This window comes from Cupressus sempervirens, chromosome 5, assembly GCF_028749045.1.
Source record: "Cupressus sempervirens isolate cs-2001-9-10 chromosome 5, ASM2874904v1, whole genome shotgun sequence".
Lineage (NCBI taxonomy): Eukaryota > Viridiplantae > Streptophyta > Pinopsida > Cupressales > Cupressaceae > Cupressus > Cupressus sempervirens.
In genome coordinates this window covers 553,775,401-553,793,886 of record NC_143122.1, presented here as the reverse complement: position 1 = coordinate 553,793,886, position 18,486 = coordinate 553,775,401, and the positions used below count along the sequence as shown (strand labels likewise).

The 18,486-nt window shown below is 33.9% G+C and overlaps 2 pseudogenes; both read left to right on the top strand.

The window, feature by feature from the left end:
• Positions 1-5,576, top strand: part of LOC149557130 (MAP3K epsilon protein kinase 2-like) — a 47,812-nt pseudogene extending 42,236 nt beyond the window's left edge.
• A 6,330-nt stretch (positions 5,577-11,906) lies between these two features.
• Positions 11,907-12,865, top strand: LOC149557129 (MAP3K epsilon protein kinase 1-like; annotated as a pseudogene).
• Positions 12,866-18,486: the final 5,621 nt, after the last annotated feature.

The window sequence follows — 18,486 nt, the reverse complement described above, 5'->3', positions numbered from 1 at the left end:
TGTTCAAACTTCAAACCCATAACATTGTGGCTTGCCTTTGTTCTAATCGCATGATCATGATGTACATTGATATGAGAAGAGTCGCCCCTCCACTCTAGTCTCCCATCTATTCTTGATTTAATTGAGCATCTCAATGAGAACTTTTCTCCAGAGATTGGTCAATGCCAAAGAATTTACATGACTAGTCTTGAACCACAATATTTTAAAAATTTGAATGTGGAAATGTGAAGTTTCAAAGTTACAGATTTAAAAAAGAAATTCGAACAAGAAATGTGGATGGACAATCATGCACTAACCTTTTAATGGCTCTCGCGCTGCTGTAGACCAATGTCAAAAACACACAACAACCAAATAAAAAAAAACCAAAACATATAACACCCAAATCATATCTTTTCTTTTATTATGGGCCTTATTTGGTTGAATTTTGACCAAATTGGGATACCCTAAGTTGGTCAAAATTTTGACCAACTCGGGCAAAAAATCCAAAAAAAAGTATTGAAGAAGCCCATTTAGGGCTTGGTTGAAATGTGAGTGCAAATGTACTAGTGGGAACCTTGCCATCTATGCTACTATAGTATTTGATGCATAACTCCTCTTATAATATCAAACAAGGGAGTGCTCTCCCATATGAACACAACTAAATCCCATCCATTTAGATTAGTCATTATCCAATTAGCTTCCTATGTCTATTTTCGAGAAAATGGGGCAAAATATATATTTCTTTTTCACCCCAATCCCTCAACGGGGCACCCTCCTCCCTTGTTGTCACTACAACATGACTCTTGCTACTCCTCTAGTTGTTAGGGCAACCTATATTTTCTTTTCTTTGATGCAATGTCATCTTGACACTACATCAAAGAGGGGAAAAATGTAGTTTCTTAAAATTGTCCCAAACACTATATTAATTTATTTAATATTTCCCTTGACATTATTATTGATTATTTATTAATTAATTATATTTTTCATATTCTTCTACTTATTTAATTAAATTTATTTAATTAAATAGGTTCACTTCCCTAATGTATTTAAATTTAATTTGAATACTTCCCCCTAATGTGTTAAATTTATTTAATACATAGTGTTCCATAAATCCCCTTTTCAATAAATTTTAATTTATTTAATTTCCTCCATTTTATTAAAGTCTATAATCCTATTTAATCTAATCTAATCCCATCCTAAAACCTAGTCTACACCCATCACTCTCATCCTTCTAAGCCTACCCATTGGTTAATCCCAGTTAATTAATCCTAAACACCTTTTTGAACACATTTTACCCCCTAAATGGTTGCTCACACATGTGTGAGAAACTCAAGATCCAAGAAAGCCCCCATTTTATTATTTTATTCAAAATTCTCTTACACACTTGTCCCCCTTTCCTTTCTCCAAGGTTTCTCACACATGTGTGAGCAAACCTTGAGCCATATCTTTCACCAAAAAGGCTTATGTTGACCTTTGCATGGCTTGTTCTCTTAGCCCATGTGTCTCCCTTGTGGCACCTATGTGGGTGCAACATAGATGCCACCTCCCCAAGGCCTCTCTCAACCCTATAAATAAAGCCCTTGTCTGAAGAATTTCTCAATCTCCCTCATTTCATTGTTATCATGCTAATATAGTGTTAGAGATTTCTTAGAGATTTGCATGCTTATTACTAACCCTTTGGTAGATGTTAGATTTATTGCATTTATGCTTGCATATTTCATGACAACTTATTATTGTTAGTTTACTTCATTTCCATATTCACATCTTTAGAGTCCTTTGAGGTTGGCTTACTCATAGCCATTTCTTGAAGGTATTCTACACTCATCTTAGTTTAGATTCATTTTTCATATTGCATTTTCATTTCAATCATTTTGGGATTCATCATCGTTGTGTTTGGGGAAAGCACATCCATATCCCTTGTTCTTGAGCACTCCAACAAGGCCTCTTATGGGCACCCTTGTTGAGCTTCTTTGAGGTTGCATGAGGATTCTAGTTTTTTAGTTGCATAGTTTTAAAACTCAAGTCTAACATTAGTTGTATTTTGATTTGTTTTGGATCTTTGATATGCACATGTGCAACTCATTTTCTTGTTTATGTGTGCTCCCAATAGGTTATGATTTCTTGCATATAGGATTCTTTTTCAACAATGTAACAAGCCTTCTTTCCCTTGTCCTTGTAGCCTTTGTTACTGTCATCTTTTCTACCTCTGTATTTGTCTTCATTCTTTATGTTTGACTTTTTAGGACATTTTGCTACAATATGACCAACTTCATTGTAGTTAAAATATATGATGGGTAACTTACCTTTGCATCTATGAAATTTCCTAGCTAGCAGTGCTTCTAGTTCTTCTAGCTCTTCATCATCTGTATCACTATCACTAGTAGCATTTTTTACATTTTTATTTTGCTTATCTTTTGGTTCTTTTAGTGTCAAATTATCTTTGAAAGCAGATTCAACATTCTCAGATTTGAAATTATCAAAATTTGAAAGTTCAAAAGTAGTGAGTCTACCAACTAGTCCTTTAAGGGTTAGATTACTACCAGGAGTACACCTTAGTTCTTGTATAACGGAGACTCTAATAGCATAAATAGGTAGAAGGGTTCTCAATACTTTGCTGATCATAGTCTCATCTTCAATCTATCTATTAGATCCTCGAATAGAATTAACAACATCTTTGATCCTTGAACAATACTGGACTATAGTCTCACCTTCTTGCATTCTCATTTCATTAAAATTTCCTCTAATACTTTTAGATTTTTCTCTCAACACAATCTTGTCTCCTCCATAGATCTTCTATAGGTCATCCCACATCTTCTTAGTAGAATCACATCCTTTGATTTCATCAAACTCTGAATAGATTAGGGTAGATGCAATCTCCAACATTGTCTGATTGTGTTCCTTCTTCTATTTCAATTGTTCAACAGTTGGAGCTCCAATTGGATTAACATGCTCATTGGTAATAGTTGAGTGTATAATCACCAAGTCCTCCTAGATGTAGCTTCATAAAAAATTTCCATGCAGGAAAGTTTTCCTTGTTTAACTTGGGCACCTCATTTTTGTACAGCTTGATCTTTAGCTTTAAGTACCTTCAAAAATTTTCTCACAAGCACTTGGTGCTTTGATACCAATTGTTGGAATGTTTAGAATAACTTTGGGGGGGGGGAAGTGAATCAATTATCCAAGGTCCAAATGTACAAATAAAACTTTTTAGTACTTCAACTTATACTTATGCATGCATTGATCATTCAATATCTTAAAGATTTCCATATTGTTGTGCTAGTTCAAAATAACTTTGCAGAAATGCAAACATGCAATACCACAAAATCAATCACAAATTTTGACACAAGGATTTTATGTGGAATCCCAATTTGGGGAAAACAACTAGTAATATGCTACCAATTTTCACTCTTCTGAAGTGAGCCTTGTGAGGGGCCAACCATATTAAAGGTTACAATGCACGTTGTTAAATGTGACATGGTTAAAAGATTTGAATCACCCTATTATGAGTGAGCCTTGTTAGAGGAATTTAGAACATTCAATTAGAATGTCACCATATTAAAGGATTTACCAATGACTGTTAGGTCAACCTTAGTCCAAAGGATTTATCCAAACTAATAGAATTGTTAGAGAGTAACAACAAAACTTGATCTGATAATAAAACAACTCACTTGAAAATGATAGATCTCACATCCAGTCCTCCGTTCTACTTGGTATTCATCATCTTCATCTCTAATAGCTTGTTCACCCTTCAAGCCTTCATTACCTTGAGCCTTCTTTCTTAGTATGCCAATTGTAGGCTCATTCATTTAGCCACCATATGAAACAACACCCTAGACTTCTTGTCTTTCTCAGGTTCTTACACAATTGTCCATTTTAGGGTTAGGTTATATTCATTGAAACTTCCCATCTTTCCATTTTATTACCTTTAGAAATTTCCTTTACAATCCTCCTTGAATTTGTCTCAAAATAGTTTGTCTTGAATTGTGTACCACTAGTTCATCATAGTTATCTTCCACATGCTTCACACAATTTAGGAAATCAACTTTGTTGACTCAAATTCATCAAATCTTTGATTTAACTCATTTTATTGTCACTCAGCAATAACAAGTTGTTTGCTTGGTAGAAAATATCTTCTAATACTTGACCAACACTGGGTTGCTTGACGTACACTAAGTCTTTACTATTGTTCAACACATACTAATCTTTCTTCACTCAACAACAACTAGATTTGTCTTTGCTTGATATATATTGAGCTTATTGCTTGGCTTCAACTAATTTTTTGCTCAACATGCACTAACTTTCTCGGCTTCCATTGTTTGCTTAGTCAGGCTTGGCAAACACATTTCTTTACTTAGACTTCTTCTAGTCTTTCCTCAAGTATCCTTTCATTATAGCCTTAAGTAGATAAACAATACACTATATCTTCAATGTCTTGCTTGGTCTTAGTGCTCCTTTTATACACCATATAACTCAACCTTTCTCTAGGTTCCCTTGTTATCCTTTCTTTTCAAATCCTATTCATCAATCAAATAAATGATAACATTCAAACCAAAGTAAGAAATTGTACCACCAACAAGTAGTAGGTTTGACATCAGTAACAAAATAATGATTGTTCCATGATAGGTTTCATCAATATTCTTCTTTTCAATAATCTCCTTTCAACATTAGGATCATCTAATATCATGAAAAGAACCATAGAATAGAGGACAATGCAAGATATTTTACATTCAATTTATAGAAAAATATATCATGAACTATAAAGAAGAGTTACCTATGACATTATTGATAGGGAGAGTGACCAAGCCTAAGCACAAGAGACATCATTAACTATTCTTGATAAACCATTAATTAATTCAAAATTTTATTGACTAGGGTTTGCTTCGAAAGAAACACCAAAATGTGTTGCAGAATTATTGGTGCAACTTTGTCAAATGCCAAGAGTCTAGATGAAATGGATATTTAAAAAAAGAAAGACTCTCAAACATCCAATGGCAATTTGGAGATGAATGTAAAAGTTCTTTCTATAGAGAAATCTTTTGTCATCGCATTATTATAAAGTTGTAGAAAATGGCATTAATGTTGATAGTTATGAGCAAAAGGTTGTAGAATCAAAGTTTCCAAAGGAGGCTTAAAATGAAACATCATCTTCGATACTAAGTTGGTTTAGTGATACAACTGTAGATGGCTCCTTGGATGACTTATTTGAGGAACCTCCAGATAGTCATCAAGAATAAAAAATTGTAGAAACATCTAGCTCATCTACTACACCAACTTCTCAAATGAATTTGGGTAGTTCAAATTTATCTGAACATGGGAAAAATGATCTAGCAGGAAAATCGAGAGAAAGGATGGCTTAGAAGAAAATAGATGGCAAAGGAAAAAGGAAAAATGGAAAAGCTTTATTTTCTTTGATGATGGATGTTATTAAAGAGGATGGCATTGGAATAGGTGGACTTGGCTTTGTGGGAAAATGAGAACACACTAATATTTTCCCTATACAGGTTGTAGAAGTAAGTCAATTGATTAGCCTATTGAAATAAGAATAATTAGAGGATATGTGTGTGTTAGCACGCTAGAAAATTGTTGCAATGTATTAGGGTATCCTAATCATAAAATAATTTTTTAAGTCAGCATGGGTTAACACCTTTAATGGTGATGCAGGAGCATCTTGGGTGTAAGAGCTATCTTGCGTCACCCAAAAATATTTTCTTTTTAGTCTTTTCTATTTTAATAAGGACTAGTAGACAGGATGGTTACTATTTATGGAAACTTTCTATTTTTAGTAAGTTTGTCATACAAGCTCAGAATGTTCTCATATTCTACATGAAGGTTCATTTTGGAATTATAAGTCTACCATAAAAATCTCATTGCTCTAGCTTAAATATCAAAGAAGTTATTACAGATTTTTGGTGGAAAAATTTGTAGGAAAATCTTCAAACTCACCATTGGAGGCCTTAGAGTGCCCGGATGAGGTTTGAAAACTCAATGGAAGGCCACTTGCGCCATTTGAAGCTTTTAGATCAGGAGTTGGCATTTCTGAAAAGTGGCTATAATAGCCAATTGGAGCAATGGTTCAAGAGTTATGGCCTTCGGAAGTTGGGCTACCAAAATTTCTAAAGTAATTTGTCAAAGATGTATTCAACTGACTTTATATGTATTTTTAGGGTCTGTTGGCCCTAGGTATTAAGTTTGAGCATCTAGAACCTTCTTGGGTGGCATAAAATTGCCTATTTAGAAAGGCTCGAACATTGTCGAGGACAACTCTAGGTGGTAGTTCGTAGCTTAGTCTTGTAGATTATTGTAATGAAGGCACCCATGTGGGTTAGCATATTGTACTTATGAATTATATAATTCCACATTTGTGGTGCAAATAAGAAGTCCATATTTTGTTCTCACAATTGTTATTATTTCTTTGTTTCTGTTATGGTTTATGGTATTAAGGGGAGCACCCTTCATCAAGTGGTACCAGAGCTAGAGCTCTTGAGTGTGTAGATAGATCATCAACTATGAGGTAGTTCACACTAGGACTATGGTTTAGGCTAAGCATGTAGATAGATCATCGATTGTGAGGCAGTTTGCACTAGAGTTTTAGCAAAACTACAAAAATGCCTCCACGAAGAGAGCATGGTGGAAGAGTTGTAGGTGTTACACCTGAGGGTTTTGGAGCCCTCTAATGAAAAATGCAAGCATTAGAAGAATAAATGCAAAGAGGAATAAATCTTAATGTAAGAGATGAAAGCAAGGATGAGGATGGTATAGAAGAAAATGCTGAAGTACAGGCAGTTCTAAACCCAGAGAAAGAGAGGCTTTTTAGGGCCATCTATAAGGTTGGAAAAAGACCTAAGTTTGAAGTTCCTACATTTTTGGGAAATCTTAGCCCAGAGGAGCTAATCGATTAGATCAATGAATTGGAGGAGTACTTTGAGTATGAAGATATTGAGGATCTTGATAGGGTCAAGATTCCAAAGGTGAAATTGAAGGGACATGCAAAGATCTAGTGCCAAGAGGTTTAGTTGGAGTGAAATAGAAAGGGAAAGGAAAAAATAACTAGATGGGATCAAATGATAGCTAAATTGAAGTGATAATTTTCTCTCGTGGATTATGACCTTGATCTATTGAAGAAAATGTAAGGGTTGAAGCAAGTGGCAAAATATTTTCAAGAGTATACTGAAGAGTTCTTCCAAGTTCTCATTAGAACTGGCCATGCAGATGTTGATAAGGAGAAAGTGGCCCATCAACTTAACGGGTTAAGGCCAAGTATTTAGGATGAGTTGAGTCTGGTTTGAATGGACAATATTGAGGAGGCATACCAATTTTCCCTAAGAGTTGAGGAGAAATTGAAAAAGAAGTTTGACAACAAAAATAGTGGAAGAGGTCGCAGTGGAAGATTTGGCGAACGATCTTATGGAGCCCATAATGATGACCAAAAGAACAAGAATGAGGCTAGAAGTAGTAGTCAAAACTAGAGGGGAAACAATTCTAATCATTTTCATGACTAGAACAATAGAGATCAAAGAGGAAGAGGTAAAGGACAAGGATATGGAAGAAGAGGCTTTTGCAGGAAATATTTTCACTACAGAGAAGAAGGGCATAGAGAATTTGAATGTTCCCAACACCAAGGAAGGACAAATCAAAGAACAAAAGGCTAGGCTAGAGTTGCACATCTTGATGAAGATGCAAGATCATCACATTATAAAGATGCTGAAAGAGGAGAAGTCCTAGTTAATAGAAGAGTCCTACTGAGTGGTGAGAATGAACCTGCTCAAAGAAGGAGCTTGTTTTGCACAAGGTGCATTTGTGAAGATAAGTGTTGTGATGTGATCATTGATGGTGGAAGTACTAACAATTTGGTGTCAGAAATGATGGTTACAAAGTTGAAGTTGAAGAGATAGAAACACCTACATCCATACCATATTGCTTGGGTGCAAGATGACCACAAGGCCATGGTTAATAAGTAGTGCTTAGTGAAGTTCAAGATTAGAGCTACTAGGATGAGGTACTTTGTGATATCATACCTATGGACATATGTCATATGTTTCTAGGCATGTCATGGCAGTTTGACAAGCATGTTGTACATGATGGGTGAGCAAATACCTATACTTTGATCAAGGATGGAATGAAACATAAGTTGAAGCCATTGAAGGAGAAAGAAGAAAAGGTATGTAGTGCTACCAGAATATGTTTTGTTGATGGAAAAAATATTCTTAAAGGTATGAAGCATAAGCATATGTGTTTTTCTATAATTCCAAAAGATAATAAAGAAGAAGTAGAGGAGGTACCTCCAAAAGTTACAAATATGTTGGGAGAGTTTTCTGATATTGTATTAGATAACATACCTGATGGATTGCCCCTAATGAGGAAGATCAGTCACCAAATGGATTTGGTTCTAGGAGCCAGTTTGTCAAACAAGGCAATGCATAGAATGACACTAGCAAAAAGTGAAGAGTTGAACACACAAGTTCATGAGTTGTTGTAGAAGGGGTTGATTCAGGAGAGTCTGAGTCCATGTGTTGTACCAATAGTATTAGCACCAAAGAAGAATGGAGAATGGAGGATGTGCACCAATTCTCACACTATCAACAAGATCACAATCAAGTACATATTTCTATTGCCAAGGATGGATAATATTATGGATTGTTTGAGTGGAGCTGAGTATTTCACAAAGATAGAACTGAAGAGTGGGTACCATCAGATTCGTATCAAAGAAGGTCATGAGTGGAAGCCTACTTTCAAGACCAATGAAGGATTGTATGAGTGGTCAGTCATGCCTTTTGGGCTAACCAATGCACTGAGCACTTTCATGAGGCTCATGAATGAGGTACCGAAGGAATTTTTGGGTAAGTTTGTCATTGTTTACCTAGATGATGTTTTGATATTTAGTAAGACGTTAGAAGAGCATATAATTCATATTTGCAAGGTGTTTGATAAGTTGAGGGAAGAAAAGTTGTTGATAAACCTGAAGAAGTGCAATTTTGTAAAGAAGGAGTTGGTGTACTTGAGATTTGTAGTCTTAGTAGAAGGTCTGAAAATGGACCTAGAGAAAGTGAAGGCTATCCTTGAATGGCCTACTCCAAGGAGTGTGACAGAGGTAGGATATTTCCATAGGCTGGCTAGTTTTTACAAAAAATTCATAAGAGGTATTAGTAGTGTTTGTGGACCCTTACCTAAAATAATGAGAGGGGATAGGAAAGAATTTAAGTGGACCATAGGAGCAGATAAGAGTTTTAATCTGTTGAAACAAAAAGTTACTAAGTAGCCTATTTTAGTGCTTCCTGATTTTAAAAAGGTATTTCAGGTAGACTGTGATGCTAGTGGTACTACAACAGGAGTGTTATGAGCCAAGAAGGTAGACCTATTGCTTATTTTAGTGAGAAGTTGAATGATACAAAAAGAAAATATTCTATTTATGATCAAGAATTTTATGTTATAGTTCAAGCATTGACGAAGTGGAGACACTATCTTCTTCCTAAGGAGTTTGTTTTGTATATTGATCATCAAGCTTTAAAATATTTAAATAGTCAAGGAAAATTAAACCAAAGGCATTTGAAGTGGGTTGATTTTTTGTAGAGTTATACATTTTTTTTGAAACACATGAGTGGGAAGTCTAACAGAGTTGCAGATGCTCTTAGTAGAAGACAAATTTTGCTGACAGAAATGCAGATATAAGTGGTTGGATTCAAGGAACTTAGTACTTTGTATCTAGATGATCCTGATTTTGGTGAAGTGTGGAAGGCTTGTAGAGAACCTGTTACACTTGATAGGAAAAAGTGGTTGGATTTCATGATCCAAGAAAATATATTGTTCAAAGGAAGCCAATTGTGTATTCCAAGAAGTTCAATGAGAGAGAATCTCATCAAGGAGGAGCGTAATGGAGGATTGGCTGGACATTTTGGTAGAGATAAGATCATTTCTTTGGTTGTTGAGAATTATTATTGGCTAATGTTGCAACAAGATGTGAAGAAGTTTGTACAAAGTTACAGAGTATGTCATATGGTGAAAGGAGTGAAGCAAAATACAAGGTTGTATCAGCCATTACCTATACCAAAGAAGCCTTGGGAGGATGTCAACATGGATTTTGTTCTTGGATTACCAAGGATGCAATGTGGGTACATGATTCTATTTTTTTGGTGGTTGATAGGTTTTCAAAGATGGCACATTTTATTCCTTGCAAGAAGACTAGTGATGTTGTTCATGTGACAGAGTTGTTTTTTAGAGAAGTGGTGAGACTACATGGTTTGCCAAAGAGTATAGTTTTAGATCAAGATACCAAATTTTGGGTATTTCCAATATACATTATGGAAGAAATTGAAGATGGAGTTGAATTTTAGTTCATCGCATCATCCACAGACTGATGGACAAATAGAAGTTGTGAATCGCAGTTTGAAAAACTTGCTGAGATGTTTGGTTGGAGGCAAGCCAAAATGATGAGATATGATTTTACCATAGGTAGAATTTGCATATAATAATTTTATCAATAGGAGTATTAGTAAATCACCATTCTAGATTGTATATGGGAATAGTCCTAGAAATGCTTATGAATTTAGGCAATTCAATAAAGGAGAGATTAGTAGTGCTAAAGTAGAAGAATTTCTTGAACATTTGAAGAACATCCATTAGGAGGTGATGAAGCGCATCATAAAGATGAATACATAGTATAAAGCTAAGGTAGATGTGAAAAGGAGGTATGAGGAATTTCAAATTAGAGATAAAGTCATGGTTCATTTGAGAAAGGAGCATTTTCCAGTGGGTACATATAATAAGTTGAAGAAGAAGAAGTTTGGACCGTGCAAGATAGTGACAAGGCATTATTCTGGCAATGCTTATGAAGTGGAGTTTCCTACTAAAATGAATATTTCACCAGCATTTAATATTTCAAATTTGATAGAGTATTATGAAGGAGGTGATGGAGATGAAGTTGCAGAAGCACAATGGAGTATTCCAATAGCTAGTTCGGCTACAAAGGAGATTAAGGAGATATTGGATAGTTGTGTTGGCAAAAGCACAAGGAACAAAACTTATGAGGAATACCTAGTAAAATGGAAAGGGAGGCTAGTAGAGGATTCATCATAGCTAGCAAGGGAGGAGGTTAACCATCTTGGTTCTCCTCTAAACACTTGAGACATGATGGAGTCACTTCTCAAATTACCCCGAGTGTTTGATGCAAGAGCATCTTGGGTGTAAGAGCAATTTTGCATCACCCCAAAATATGTTCTTTTTAGTCTTTTCTATTTTAATAAGGACTAGTAGATGGGGTGGTTACTATTTATGGCAACTTGCTATTTTTAGTAAGTTTGTCATATGAGGTTAGAATGTTATCATTTTCTACATAAAGGTTCATTTTGGAATTATAAGCTTGCCATTAAAATCTCATTGCTCGAACTTAAGTATCAAAGAAGTTATTACGGATTCTCGGTGAAAATTTTTGTAGAAAAATCTCCAGGTTCATTGTTGGAGGCCTTAGAGTGCCCGGATGAAGTCCAAATAATCAATGGAAGGGTGCTTACCCTATTCCAAACTTGTAAATCAAGAGCTGGCATTTCCAAAAAGTGGTAATAATAGCCAATAGGAGCAATGCTTCGAGAGTTATGGCCTTCAGAAGTTAGGCTACTAAAATTTCTAATATAATTTGTCAAAAATGTATTTAGTTGACTCTATATGTTTTGTTAGGGTCTTTCGGCCCTAAGTATTAAGTTTGAGCATCTAGAACCTTGCTAGGTGACATAAAATTGCCTATTTAAGAAAGGCCCAAACATTGTCTAAGACACCTGTGGGTGGTAGTTCACAGCTTAGTCTTGCACATTACTATAATGAAGGCACCCATGTGGGTTAGCATATTGTACTTATGAATACTGTAATTCTACATTTGCGGTTCAAATAAGAAATCCATATTTTGTTCTTACAATTGTTGTTGTTTCTTTGTTTCTATTATGGTTTATGGTATTAAGGGGAGCACCCTTCATCAAATGGAAATGCTTTAGGTGGCTAACACTTGTGTTATAACTTTTGTGCTTTGAATTCTTAATCAAATCATGAAATACAATGTAGCTTTCTGAGAGAATACTTATCTTATTGGTCTTATTCCAATTACCATGAAGTTATCTCAACCTGACAACTCAAGAGAAATCCATATGCAGGCAACATATTTTGTACAATAGTTGTGCCAAACAAGTCCATTGACCTTACAGATGTTCGTTGCATGTGAGATGTTGCCTTTTTTAGTTGGATTTAAAGAAATATATTATGCAAAGTACAAGAAAATAGTACATTTTGCAATTGATGGAATGTGGGAAATATTCAAGCTTCAGAGTTTCACTCCCAAGAATGGTTTCTATTGAACATTTTCTAAGAATGACATACTAATTAGACTTATTAATACCCTTCCCAACTTAAACCACTTGAATATATGGTTGGTGTTGGTGCAACTTCTTCTATAATAGATGGTGTTGCACAATAGTCATGGTCAGGTCCACCTACCCCTTTTCATCATGTTTTGGGATATTGCGATGTAGCTAAGCCAGCTAGATCCTATAAAGGTTAGGTCTGGCCCTCTTGACCCCTGCCATATGCCAACACTAACTCTAGAGCCTTCATAAATTTCAATATCATAGTCTCTAAGGTTAGATTTAAGTCATTTTGATTCAAATAATAGTGTAGGTCAAACAAAGAAGTCACATTCAACATTAGGAGTATTAGAACCTTCAGTAGTTACTAATTCATTAGAGCCTGCAAAAATTATTTTGTCTTTAATAGGAAAGAACCATTTTTGGGTTTGTCTAAGGATTGTGACCAATTTAATTTGGGACATCAAGAGCTTTCCTGCTTTGATGTTGATACAGTAAGGCAACACTGGGGAATGTCATCAACAAAAATATTTATCATAGATTAGGCATACCTTCTCATAATAGCCTAATGATAAAAATTAGGTAATAATTCTTTAAAATTTTCAAAAATGTCATTGGTTACAAGCTCAAACTTTGTATTCTTTGTATCATGCAACTTATTCTAAATTTTAGGCGAAGGCAAGCTACAAGTCTAGGCTTGAAAAAGCTCATCCACCTCCACACTCAATTACCAATGACTAGGACTAGGACATTTTAATTTTCTATAATGCTCCCTAACTGTAGTTATATTTGACAAACATGGAGGAGGTGTTAAGGTAAGCTTTGAATGACTCATTGATCAACATATTCCCCATAAGAAAGCTCCATAGTTCATCTTAAACATCTCTACCATTTTGGAATTCTTCCAAATACAATAGATTGAAAAAAAAGAATAGGGTGAAAAAATATAGACTTGACAAAAAATGTTAACTAACAACATCTTGTTGGAATATCTCTGCACTTTGTAGAGGATGCTAAATATGGAAAATTACAAGCAATCAGTCATGGCCTTCAAATAAGGTTTTGATTTGGAAATAAGGAGAATGTTGAGAAAAAATCATTTATGTTAAAATAAGCCTAATAGAATAGGCATGGATAATATTGTGAAGAAGGTATTCCTCTTTCCATTTGTCATTTATGGCATTGTGCTACTATCACCATATTTTGGTCTTTTGATTTGAGACTTTAGTGGCTAAAAAGACCAAATGTACAAAGGATAAATATCACATGATCTAATTACAAAGAAAACATTAAATACAAGTTCTCATACATGGCTACACTGCTAAGCATTTCACGTTTTTCTATACTAGAGGTTAGACCATAGTACATTGCACTTGGATACCTTATCTCTTGGCTCTTTACTGCTCTTTCATTACTTTTGAAGCTAAATGTTGTTCCTCCCATATTAGGGATCAATTTTAGTTTGACAATACGAAGAGAAGAGTTGCACATGAGGAATAGACAAATGATTTTATAATATCAAATCTTCCATAGAAGGGACTTTGTAAACATGAATCTTATCACTGCAATAATAAAATCATCTTTTGAACTTATAAACATAGCCAAGAACCATTGCATTTGGATTTTTATTCTCTTTATCTCCAAAACTACATTTAACTCAAGTAGAAGATAAATAATGAAAAAGTCACAAAATCTTTAAATAGATATTACTTTGATATAGTTGAGCACCCTCGGTCTTTAGCTTGCTTCTCTTTACTATGATTGTTCACTACAAGAATGTTTGGTACTCTATGAGACCTTTTTTTGGTTTAAAATACTATGTAACAAGAACTTAGGCTAATTTTCTTGAAATAGAGAAACCTAAATATTTCTTGTGATTTTAAAGAAAGAGAGTATTTGATATGGATTAATGCAATATGATTTTTTTTATAGCAAAAACTTGTGAATTTCTTAAGTGTAAGTATAGGATTACCTTCTATCCTCCAAACAATAGTCCTTTGGAATAGGTACTTTTGGATCTTTGTTAGGAGAGATTTGAAGAAACATGTTACTTATCATTAACAATAGATAAAAAGAATTTTTACTGATACAAAATAACCATACATCCTTAAATCTCAATTGTAAAGATTTCTATTTGAAAGCCTTATACTTACTAATGAATATACAAACAAGTTCCAACTGCACGAATTATATACAAGCATTCAATTAAAACACCATTAGCTTTCAATTAATTTATGAATTTCAATGCTTATCACAGATTCAAAATTGTAAATCAATGATATAGTTAGTAGTGGCTAATAAACAACAATTAAAATATTTCATATTCATTTTATACCTCAGATTTCCTATTTCTTGGAGCTTTTATTCTATTTTGAAGAACCTTTCCAACTGTCTTTAAGCTTTTTTAAACTTTTATTACCTGTGTAGGCTATTATTCCCAATTTTGAAGCTCTTTGATCTATCATGAGAGAAAATGGTTAAGGAATAGTAAAATTTGATTGTGATGCTCTCCTATTTGGCAGCTTATTTACACAATTAGTAGATCTATCTCCCTCTAGCTTATCTCCTCCAATCTTTTTACCATTTGACACAATAACAGTCTCTGTTTATGTCAAGGTCTTTGGAATAACCTTTCTTGAGGTTGATGACTTGGATAAAAGCCCACTTTGTGACTTTCAAGGTGTGAAATTTTTTGAGGGCACTTGAGATGAAATCTGGCTTCAAGTGATTTGAGATGCAGAATTGCCTGAAATAAGCCCAACTATGATCTAGCTTTTTTTCACCCAAGGTGTAGAAAGGATTAAGAAAACTAGCAATTCCAAACACAAAAGATATATGAATTTAATATTTACTAATTATTTCATAATCAACAATTACAGAGAAACCAAAAATATACTAAATTAAGAGTCTTCAACTACTCTCTATAAGTCTTCAACTACTCTCCATAAGCAATATCTTGACATTATCATCATTTAATACACATATAGTCCATTAACCATAAGATCTTTAATTTAATATCCCCTTCATATATGGTGTTATCTCTGTTTAATAGAAAATAGTGAGTCGCATTTTTTATTTGCCATCAGGTCGGACCCTTAACTATTTTCATCAACATTAATATTCAAACTCAATATTGATCATGAATATATTCAATGAACTAGGTTTTATATTTTTGTTTTGGTTGTTTGGGTGTCAATTTTCAACATTTTCTAAGAACCTTGTAATTAGAATTAATATAATTCTCCAAACTACCAAGAAGTTTGGATGAGGGATGAAATGACTATCCACTATCCTCCAATGGTTTCCCATAGATTGTAGTATCCTAGGGACATTTCCCCACTTGGAAGACAATGTGGAGAATTACAATCATCCATGCAATAGCCAAGGGAAACCTTGGTGTTATTCAACTATCCCAGGGCTGGTTGGGATTCCTCTCACACCAATGGGAAACTCAATCATTTTAAAACACTTTAAATAAGAACTAAGCCTTTTAGAATGATTTTTTATCCACGGTTGGAAAGACCCCTTTGTCTCTTTTACCTACAGCTTAATTCTTTGCCCCTTATATTGTTTGATCACTTCTTTAACACTCAAAACTTTAATCACAAATAAGGATTTGAATTTCCCTTGAACCACCATGTCAAGATCATTATTAATGATATATATACACACAACACAATACACAATTCAATGCCTGTGCAAAAAAGCATAGAAAACTTACAAAAATTACTAACACCACAAATTGAAAAATTATAAATGCAAATAGCAGCAAAAGGAAACAATAGGGTTATGATTCAATACTTAATGAGTCTGAATTTTGATAATATACTTTAAAAGTACTATATAAATAATTTAATAAATAATAACCCTTAGTTTACTTAGCATACAACTATAAATTAAGAGCACTTGAGTAGCTTCTAAGATATTGACATGTGATGTCAATAGACACAACTAAGTATTATATTAAAATTCAATTACTATAGTGTATTATATTTTGATTGTAATTTCCTTCTCATTTTATTGATAATGTTTTTGAAGTATTATATTATATTTGTACTAAAATCTCCCATCATTTCATTGCATTCGAATTTTGTATCCATAGTACCCCACCCTCACATTCTCTAATTCGAAACACTAAGGAACATAGCAAATAAATCATAAAATATTGGCAAGTCAGAATAAAAAGCACAAAATTCAAAGGTCACTTTATGATGATGTCTAAGGGTTTGTTCCCATAAACCTAATGGAGAGATTATTCAGATAACATGTAGGAGTTCGAGAAAAAATAGTGGACTTTTCTATCTATAAAGTTGGACTCGTCAGTGACTTGATCTTTGTGTGAAGGTATTGATGCTTCTATGAATTATGACCTCAATATGTACATGGGAAATTAGGATCATGACTACAAATCAAGAAGTTATTAATATAGAAATATAAACCAATATAATTCACTAAAGCATCATGTGAATGGGAATGGTAGTATTGCAACTATAGTGAATGAGAATTTTGAGCAAATACAATATGAGAAGCTCTTAGTGGCTTATTCAAAAGGAAGATGAGTGATTATGGTATTTTGTAAGGGAAAACTTTGTATATTTCATTGCATGGACCTCATTGATCTAGAAAATTGAGGAAATAGCAAAGAATCACTTGCTATAAATTTGTAATGTTTATGATGCTTTCTTAGCAGAATATCCCTTACCGATACTAAAAGAAGAAAAAACATGCAAATCATGATGCACAATTAAGCAATGCTAAAAAGATTGAATGAATGAATGAAATATTTTTATTATATCCATGAGGCCATAAGCATAAGGGACCCACATAACACTCCTAGTCAGTCTGATGTGATTTCTCTAAACTGTCTCTTTTGTTGTGAATCTAAAGGTGTATGACAGAGCCATTCAAGCTGCAACATACTTGGTAGATGACATCCTAGAGATGTTAAATTTTTTTTGTACAAATTGGGGATTGCAAGGGAATCCCAAACTGTGGGGGCAAGAGTAGGGAGTTGAAAGCGGGGATGTATCCACATACAAAATAGTAATTTTGCAAATGGCTTGAGTTTGTCTTAGATTTTGTGGTCTTAATCACTTGGTTCTATTTGAACTTAAAGTGACATCATATCAACACCAATTTAAACAATTCTAAAAAAAAGCTATTGACATTTCAAACTAATTTTTATTCTACAACAATTTTGGTTGATATCATATTTGTGTCAAATGTACATAGCAAAAATTTATCCGATTTCCTGAAAAAGTATGACAATTTTAAAATTTCAATAGATAAAACAACACCAATCAAGTTGCAACCAGTGGGATGAAAATTACAAAAAAAAAAATATTGCCAATTGTACAAATCAAAATAAAGCTATTGAAGCTTGAAAGATAGATAAATCATTTTTACTAGATAGAACAAGGTTGTTGCAAACTGAATTCAATAAGTTCAATCTTTTCTAGTAATTTGTTGCATTCTTTCCTATTGTTCATGTTTCTCTTGACTGATGGTGCAAGTTCTTTGTAATTAGTAGTTAGATCTATCAATTAGCATTTTTTTTGTATTGAGCTTGATTATCTTTCATAGGATATGAATAATATCAAGAAGCACATAAGAAACCATGAAGAGCCCATCTTAAGTGCGACTTAAGATTCATCTACTTGGGGAGTATGGTGCAGAGGAATCTCATAGACAATTTGGAGGAACTTGAAGGATCATGGTGTGTCATGAGTTTATTAGTAGTTTAGTAGGACTGGTCTATTATATTGTTGTGTAAAACAAAAAACTTCTAAGATGGTGCAGGTTTGTTTGTGGTTCATATCCCTGAAAATTTACCCCTTGAACAAGTTGCACCACTATTATGTGTTAAAGTTACAACCTATAGTCCAATGAAGCAATTTGTAATGATAGAGTTTGGTAAAAGATATGGATTAATGGGGTTGGGGGTATAGGCCACATTGGTGTGAAGATGGCCAAGACCATTGGGAATCACTTGATTGTTGTGAGTTCCTCTAATAACAAGATCAACTTTTTAGTCTTTATGCAACCAAAAAAAATGCCTGCAAAGGAAGTTGCTCATACTTATAATCAGTCTTCAAGGGAAGAAAATTGACATTCTCAAGAGATGTGTTTCTATATTAGATACAGTAGAGAAGACTACAAGAAGTGG